At 38.3% G+C, this 8030-nt stretch overlaps 1 protein-coding gene across 4 annotated transcripts in view; it reads right to left on the reverse strand.

Moving 5' to 3' along the window:
* Positions 1–7234, reverse strand: part of znf462 (zinc finger protein 462) — a 57471-nt gene extending 50237 nt beyond the window's left edge. For 3 of the 4 annotated variants that reach the window (XM_015027573.1, XM_015027574.1, XM_015027570.1), the window contains exon 1: positions 5877–7234. The gene's annotated coding sequence lies outside the window, so the exon portion shown is untranslated. Of the gene's footprint in view, positions 1–4964; positions 5212–5876 lie in introns of those variants that run through there. The other variant, XM_015027571.1, reaches the window with a different exon arrangement.
* Positions 7235–8030: the final 796 nt, after the last annotated feature.

Consider the following 8030-nt stretch of genomic DNA (forward strand, 5'->3'; position numbering starts at 1 on the left):
AAAATTGTTGAACTTTTAATTTTTTATTTTTTCATTCATTGCTTTTCCATCAGTTTTATTTTTTAGTTGATAAATGAGCCGCGTTCTTTTGTTGCTCTAGCAAAGGAGTTCGGGTGGCAATATGCTGCGAAAAACACCTGCAAAAAACTACTGAATAGAGACGCAGCAATCTGGTCGCTTTCACATTGGACATCAGAAGGTCAAACCACTTAAAATATGAAAAAAATTCTATTCTAATATTCTTGAGATGCAACAAAACCAAGAGCTTCGGTACAATTTATCTTCTAAATCTTACAGTTCTGACAATTTAAAAGAAAAATAAATTAAAAAGAAATCAAAATCTGCTGTCAGAGTTTTTAAAAAGTTAAGGAGGAAGACTGATGTGTGTCTTTATCTACTTATTAAAGAAGCAATAAAAGCAGGATTGAAAATAAATTCTCTAGATAGCCATAGTTATGCAATTACAATCAATGTGCTCTTATGTTATCCACAACCAGCTCCAGCATAAGAAACATTTATATTTAGAAAATTTGGCTTGTGAAAAGAGATGTTAAAGGCTGGATAAACACATGATCAGAAGCATTTTCTATACAAGATGTATTCTGTACACAGAATTGGTAACACATTGGTGTAGCACTAGCATCACACACCAGAGTTCAGAAACACATATTTCACTTAAAGTTAGTAAGTTATATTTAACTTGCTAAAGTTATAGAACAAATAAAACTTGCAGTATTAATTAAGGGAAGATGATTTTGGGTTAATGTAGGCCTCCAATGCAAATCACAATTATTTATAAAAAAAACTTAACAAGTTAACAAGTTAAGACTTGTTAACTTGTTTTTTTACATTTCATAATTTGATGAAATGTAAAAAAAAAAATTAAAAAGGAAGAAAGTATAAAATATTTGTCTCTAAAAAAAATGAGAGCTTAGGTAGGACTGTAGAAAATTAATCCACTTGAGTTGCATGCAGAGAAAATATAGAAAGAAACAAAACAAAAAGGGTTTGCTCTTAAGGAGGGAGCCGTTAAGGGTTCACCAGGGGACATATTTCTATTTTTTTACCCCCTTACTCTGTATTTATCTTTTATTTCATTGTATGTAAAACACCTCATCGCTAACTTTAATTATGTTGATTACTTATTGTGACCACAATGCCCAATCAGTGTCGTAATCACTAATCACTATCATCATTCCGGTCTCAAGTTTTAAACCAGATCCTTTTAATGCATGATTCAAATCCCGTTTTGGATGAGAGTTCAAAGGTCTTCAAAAGTCTTTTATATAGAGCTTTAAGATTATTGTCCTATTTATTGAAAGAGAACATTTCTATATTTATTCTGAATCTAATATTGTAAGAAGAAAGTTGTTTTGTTTTTTTTGGACGTGCAAAACTATAAAGTCAAGAACATTAAAAGAGTATAATTTTAGCTTAGGGTGTGAATAATGATTTTTTTAAGGAAACTGGGTGAAAAGTGAAAGCAAAGTTTAAATATGAACATTAAGAGGCTTTAATTACAGATTGCCAAATTTAAAATAAAAAGCATCAGTTTATTGGCAGTTATTAGCTTTATGGTCTTTCTGCTTCAGTTTCTGATTATCATATTATTGATTCATCGATTGACATTTAGAACAAAATGGTGCTTCCTCTTCTTAATATGAAATGCGTGGCGAGATGTTCATCTATTATGCTACAAAACCTGACACAGCCAGAAAACAGACTTCAGGAGTCTGAAAGACTCTGCAACCCAAAGGTGGAATCCTATCAATCAACTGCTTGGGGAGAAAAAAAATAAATAAAATAACAGATAAGGAATGTGTTGCAGACTTGTGAAAGTTGAAGCTTGAGCTGGAAGTGCAAACAGAGCACGAGTTATCTGTGTGGACGCTGGAGCTTCCTCCACCAAAAGACCTTAATCACCCCTTGAGCATGCAATCCCCAAGCTCATTTGCAGCAACTTCTAGCAGACTAGATCCGCCGCAGCCAGCCTGTCTTGCCAGACGAATGTGTCTACCATAGCAGATTCTCGCCTGCTCGTCCTCTATCGGCTCCTCCTCGAGAACTTGTCTGCCCTACCGAGGTGGGGAGAGAAGGAGCGTGGCCACCATTTTGATTGCTCTTCCCAGCCCCAGCCTTGTCGCAGCACACCGTGTCAAGCTCACAGGCTTCTTGTCAGCAAGATTTCACACAGTGGCTAGGAAAGCTGCAGAACACACACACACGCACACTCCTTTCAATCTCCAGGCAGGCTGGACACCTTCAGTCTATTATGCACACAAAGTCACCTAAGGCTGAGCAGATAATACAGAGCATGTTCATGCATGACACCTAATCTCTAAATGGCTCAAAAACCACATCAATACGAGTAATTATGTAATGACATGAACATGTGCAGTCCAGATCTCCACTCCCTCGAGTCCGAGCTATCATAAGTTGTAACGATCTGCTTTTATTTTAATGAAAACCACTAAAGAGTGCCGGATGGAGCAGCCTGGAAACGGATCCAAAACAAAGCAAGAATCATCATTAGAATTTCCTACAAGAAACCGCCTGCAACAGCCGTTGCTTCACTCACGCACACGCAGACACACACACACACAACACACACACACACACACATGCACGCACACACACACACAGAGAAACAGAAGAGCGTGCATACGTGCGTGTTGATACCGCTCTGTTGATCATTAACTACCTGCAAGACCAAAAAAAACAAAAAACGGCATTGTTCTGCTTTTAAAATTCTGTCGTATCCCCATGTCCACCTGTAGCTAGAGTCACGGTTCCGAAAATGTTCGGCAAGCAGCGCTGGTGCAGGTTGGGCTGCTCTCAGTGGTATTAAGAAGTAGCTTTGGCTAGAGTAATGTGCTAGATAATTAAAAACAAAAGATTTGGGATATAATGCCAACAGCCAAAAAGATGAGCTGTCCAGGCATATTGATTGTTGCTTCATCAAAACATCATAAAACAAGAGTAGAGGAAGAAATATGAAGACCTCCTTGTACAGACTTAATAGGAACATATTGTAGGTCCATTTAATGCTAAACTATGAACTGGCACCTAGAAATGACAGCAAACTTAACCTAATGTGTTCCAGTTAAATAAGAAAACTGTAGGATATTCAAATTAATATGATCAGTGAAAAAATGAACTACTGTTAGCAATATATGCCTGCAATGTACATGCTTTACACAATAATGACATATTTATCGCAGGAGACTGCATCATATAAGGTGATTGATGTTTAAAATCAACCATTTTGACTGCAGCTACCACTCAGTTTCATATCCAAGGCAGCCATTTTGGATTTTGAGGTCCAACTTTCCAAGCAGAATTTCGACTTCTGGAAATCTTTGTGCTATATTTTTCAAATCCAAAACTTGGAAAAGTTGAATTTTGAGTAAAAATTTGATGCATATTTAAACAGTGTCCTTTGACCAACTGTGCCAAAGCGCACAAATAATACGCAATAATAAAATGTGTGACTGTATTGTGGTACCTGGACAGTTTCCTGCCGTTGCAGTTTTTAGAAAAAGTTTGAGATCCACTGTGTTAGGGAATTTTCTAAATGTTTTTTTGCTGAAGATCTTCCAATGTTATACCAGGCAAGTTTGTTTCCACAGCCTACTATAAGATTCTCGCATTATGATAACTGAGAAAAATGATCAAGCATCAAAGTATAATTGTATTTGTGAGTGTAATTTTTAAGTGAAAACATGTGATAACTTAATTGCTTTTACTTTAATAGTCAAATTCAATAAAATCTACCTTTATTTTTTAAAGCACTTCAAAACATCATGCAGGACTAAAGTGCCACTGATATTAAAAGACAGAATGAGCAACAGTTAATCCTACCACAACATAGTGCACTGACTATTCAATTATACAGATCCAGTACATTTGGCTTGTGTTATTCAGATAAACAATAATTATATCATTTTTAATTAAAAGCAGTAAATTAGCTGTTTTCAAGTTTGCTGTCCAGCTCTGTACTCATAACAGACTATTAGAAGCTAACATTAGCCGATTGGTCAGGCTGTCTGCTGCAGTAGCTAAACCAGCCAGTTTAACAGGCACTTACTGTTGCCACTAAGAGTATTTCATATTTTTACTTAATAGTTTCCAATACCTTTGCATCCAAAATAATTACTAACAGAATAAATGTGTATTTGCTATAAATAAAGTGTAGATCTTAACCAGTTTTCTTCTTTCCCCAATTTGTTCCCTCAAATTGACATTTTGTCTCTCCTTGTTTAATTTGCTAAGCCATAAACAAAGTATGCACTTTAACCATTGCAATACTTTTGTCATGGAATAGTAATAGATTATAATTATAATTTTAAAAGAAGTGCAACAAGTGCAAATAGTAGTTTGCTACATACTACTACGATAAAATAGTTTCTCTAGGGGAAGAAATATTCGCTTTAAAAGCAAAGGGGTGAAATGACCAGCACCCAGGAAATGCCTTAGTCCTCTTTCAGCCAGCTGACTGGCAGTGTGCAGGTCATTGAGGTGATATGCTACGCCATGCTCCAAAATGCCATTCATTCCAGCAATTTCTTAGGTCTCATTAAAAATGAGTGGAGAGAAACAATACTCTATAACATTTAAGTAGAAGTAGTTTTGAAACTTTAACTTTTTAAAACCCTGGTAGATCTTCAAACCGGTGGCTCGACCGAGACCATCTGTACGCATGTAAGCGAAAGCAAGAATCTCATGGGAGTTAACACCTTGAAAGCACCACCACTTTTAAACTTCTCCTGCTTCCCTTTCAGCAAGCTAAAACTTCAGAGCTGAAAAAGCAGCAGAAGAAGGAGGAGGAAGAAGAAGAAAAGGTGGATGAGCTCATTCTGAACACAACCTTTGTTCTGCCTGCCTGTCTGACTCCAGGGGCTCTCCTTGGAGACTCATCTTTCCTTCCTCCATTTTATGGTGAAGCCCTACTTTGTGTGACATACCTGACTTGAGACCAGTGACAAGCAAAACAGCACCTCCAAGCAGTCAAGCTGGTAACACTGAAGCAATAAGCACCCAAGAAATAATAATAATAAAAAAAGCTTAGAACATAATATAGGTAGAACCAAACTGTGGGTTATCTTAGAGATATCTAACTCCAACGCTGTGGAGAACGGAGTCCAAAAATCGCTAGCTGATAAGGTTTCTTTCTCTAGAAGCTGGGAGGAGAAGGAGGGGGATAGGAAAGCACTGGACATGGCTTTTCATGGTGAGTGAGTGAGTGAGTGAGTGAGTGAGTGAGTGAGTGCGTGTGTGTGTGTGTGTGTGTGTGTGGCTGGACCAGCGGCTATGGCAGCTTCTCTGTGTCGCTAATGGAGTCTGGGAGAGGAGATCAACCCAGAGCAATGGCTCCTCCATGAAGCTACCGCGCAGGCACCAGAGAGAGAGAGAGAGAGGGGGGCCACCGACTAATTCCCCTGACCAGACATGCCGGCGGAATAACAAAACACTCCGCTCCGGTGCTGCCGAAACACGCAGGCGAGCCTCCTACTTTGCGCCACCACCACCACCACCAACGCTGCCGCCGCGTCCATTTCCTTGTGTCACTTTGACAACAAACCGAAAGGCGACATAAGCGAGGAAGCAGCGGCTTGGGAAGCGAGAAGACCCACTTGACTTTTTTGGGCTGCCTAGTGACTAAAAAAAAAAAATCTCGCCCCGACTTCCTCGTCTGGACCCTGGACTAAAACCGAGCGAGCACGCAGCTCTTTCCAGGTCATTCACGAGGCGCTCTCCAAATTATATCCCATGATCTACCACACCGACGTTCTCTTGGACCTTGAAAGCCCAGCAGCAATCTTGACGAAACTGGACGCACAATCACAAGAAGGGGAGATTAAAAACCAAAAACTCACTGGTACAATCTTCTCCTCGAGCGATCCTCCCGAAAGTTGTCCTCGTATTTCATGCGTGCGCCCGGTCGGTCTAATGGATGATCGCCATCTTTCCTGCTTCTCCTTCGCTGCAGCTGCAGATGACCTGAGATCCGTCTGTCTCTGAATAATGAGCAACCACACAGACAAGGAAGACAATCTGCAAAGCAGGCTACACAAAGAAGTTTGGGAGACTAGCAAGCACCAGAGGGTGCACAAGAGTTTACGATGAGACGAGGAGAGAGCATCAGCAGGATGGACAATGTCTCTGCCCGAGAAGCTCATCCTTCATCTAGACTGAAGTCAGATGATCTGCAAAGCCTTATCAGCGGCTCAGAGCACCAGCAGATACACGCGGCCACCGTGAATTTTATATAGGCAGGCAATACTATGTGCGCAACGTCATGAGGTTATCTGCAGTTCACCTTGGTGATGCTGCAGCTTCACACCATACATAAAAATATAGATATTTACACAAATACATAAATAAAAAAATAAAATATATTTTAAAAAAAACGTATTTAGTAAGACAGCAAAATACCGTTTCAGCTGTTTGTAAACACAGCCACATTTACCACAAAGGGTTTTTCTAAATAATCAATTAACATAAATTTAATATTTTTGTTTCTTATTTTATGCCCCTTGCTCCAATCACAAAAAAAAAAAAAAAAAAAAACATGGCTGATGTGCTCCTGCGGGCTACTGCTGTGACCAGCTAACAAAAGGAGCCCAGCACAAAAGGTGCGGGGGTCCTCCTCAGATGTATGTCAGTAGTAAAAGGATGGGGTTGGATGCCTGAGGGGGGGCGGAGGGAGCTGAGCTGCAAGAAGCCAAGAGGGCAGGCATGCATATATGGCTGGGTGGGTGGTTAGTGAGGAGAAGCAACCTCACTAACCTGCCTTCCATGATTGAGCAACTATCTAGAGTGTAATATATCACCTGAGAGCCTGTTTTTAGTGAAGAGGTATAGGGGAATATTACTATATTTGCTGTGTTTCAGCAAAGTCACACAAGTCACATTTTAATGCAGTTGCATAGAAGAATTTAGAAAAAAAATATCTGACACACCACTCAAAATGGGAAAGAGAAGAGAACTGCAATCTGAGAACCTCTCTTTTATTTTATTTAATTTAAAAAAATAAGCCTTTAGAATCATTGTGCAGTTTATATACGGTATGCTTCTGCAAAACATGTCTGATATAATAACTATTTCATCTTCTCTTATGAAGACAGTTATGCTATTCTACATTATAGTGTTAGGGTTCGACATTTGAATGCAATGCATCATCAAAAAATATATTAAATATCTACAATGTCCCAACCTTTTAAGTATTGGAGATTATCCTTATTTTGTCATGTCTTGTTTTTTTTTTTTTAGTTTTCAGTTAAATTTAAGTTAAGTTTATTTAACAAAATGACCTAGACTTTAAAGGTTTAATGAACAATTATGGTGCCATGTCATTTTATTTATTTATTATTTCCCTTATACCAGATGAAGATCATTAAAACAACAAAAGAAAGAACTATAGTCAAAAATCAAATGTGATACTTCTTGATAAAATTTTTTAAGTGTTTGAGAGCATTCAAGAGATAAAAATAAATGTGCAGACGTATTTAGAGTTAATAGAGATGAGTCGAGATAAATTTATTGTAGTACAAATATGACATTTATAGAGGATTGAGAAGAGTGTATTTTTAATTTTATTTGAACAAATCCCCACAGATTTAACAGATAATACAATTGTTGTTTCTGTCCAAACAAAGCACAAATTGTGAAAATTAAAGATTAGCTATGTAAACTTAACCTTTAATAATGACTGATGTCGATGGGTTCACGATCTGCTTATCAACCAACAGGAACAGTTTTAACTGTACAGAGTAAAACTGCTGCTCACCAGATATGGCTCTGCAGGCCACCTGCAGAATGTTCAAATGAGGTTCACATGGACAAACCAGAGAACTGTTGGAAAATATTTTTCTAGGTTGTTTTTTTTTTTCTTTGTCATAACGTCTTTATTTGGGGAGAAGAAACCACTGAACTCTAGCTTTTCAATTTATCCCAACTTTGGCAACTTTCCTGAAGTTGCCAAAACAGGAAACTGACTGTTTTGGCAACTTCTGGGACTAGACAGGTTA

Source organism: Poecilia latipinna, unplaced genomic scaffold (assembly GCF_001443285.1).
Source record: "Poecilia latipinna isolate Pla-1442-1.1 unplaced genomic scaffold, P_latipinna-1.0 Scaffold103, whole genome shotgun sequence".
NCBI lineage: Eukaryota > Metazoa > Chordata > Actinopteri > Cyprinodontiformes > Poeciliidae > Poecilia > Poecilia latipinna.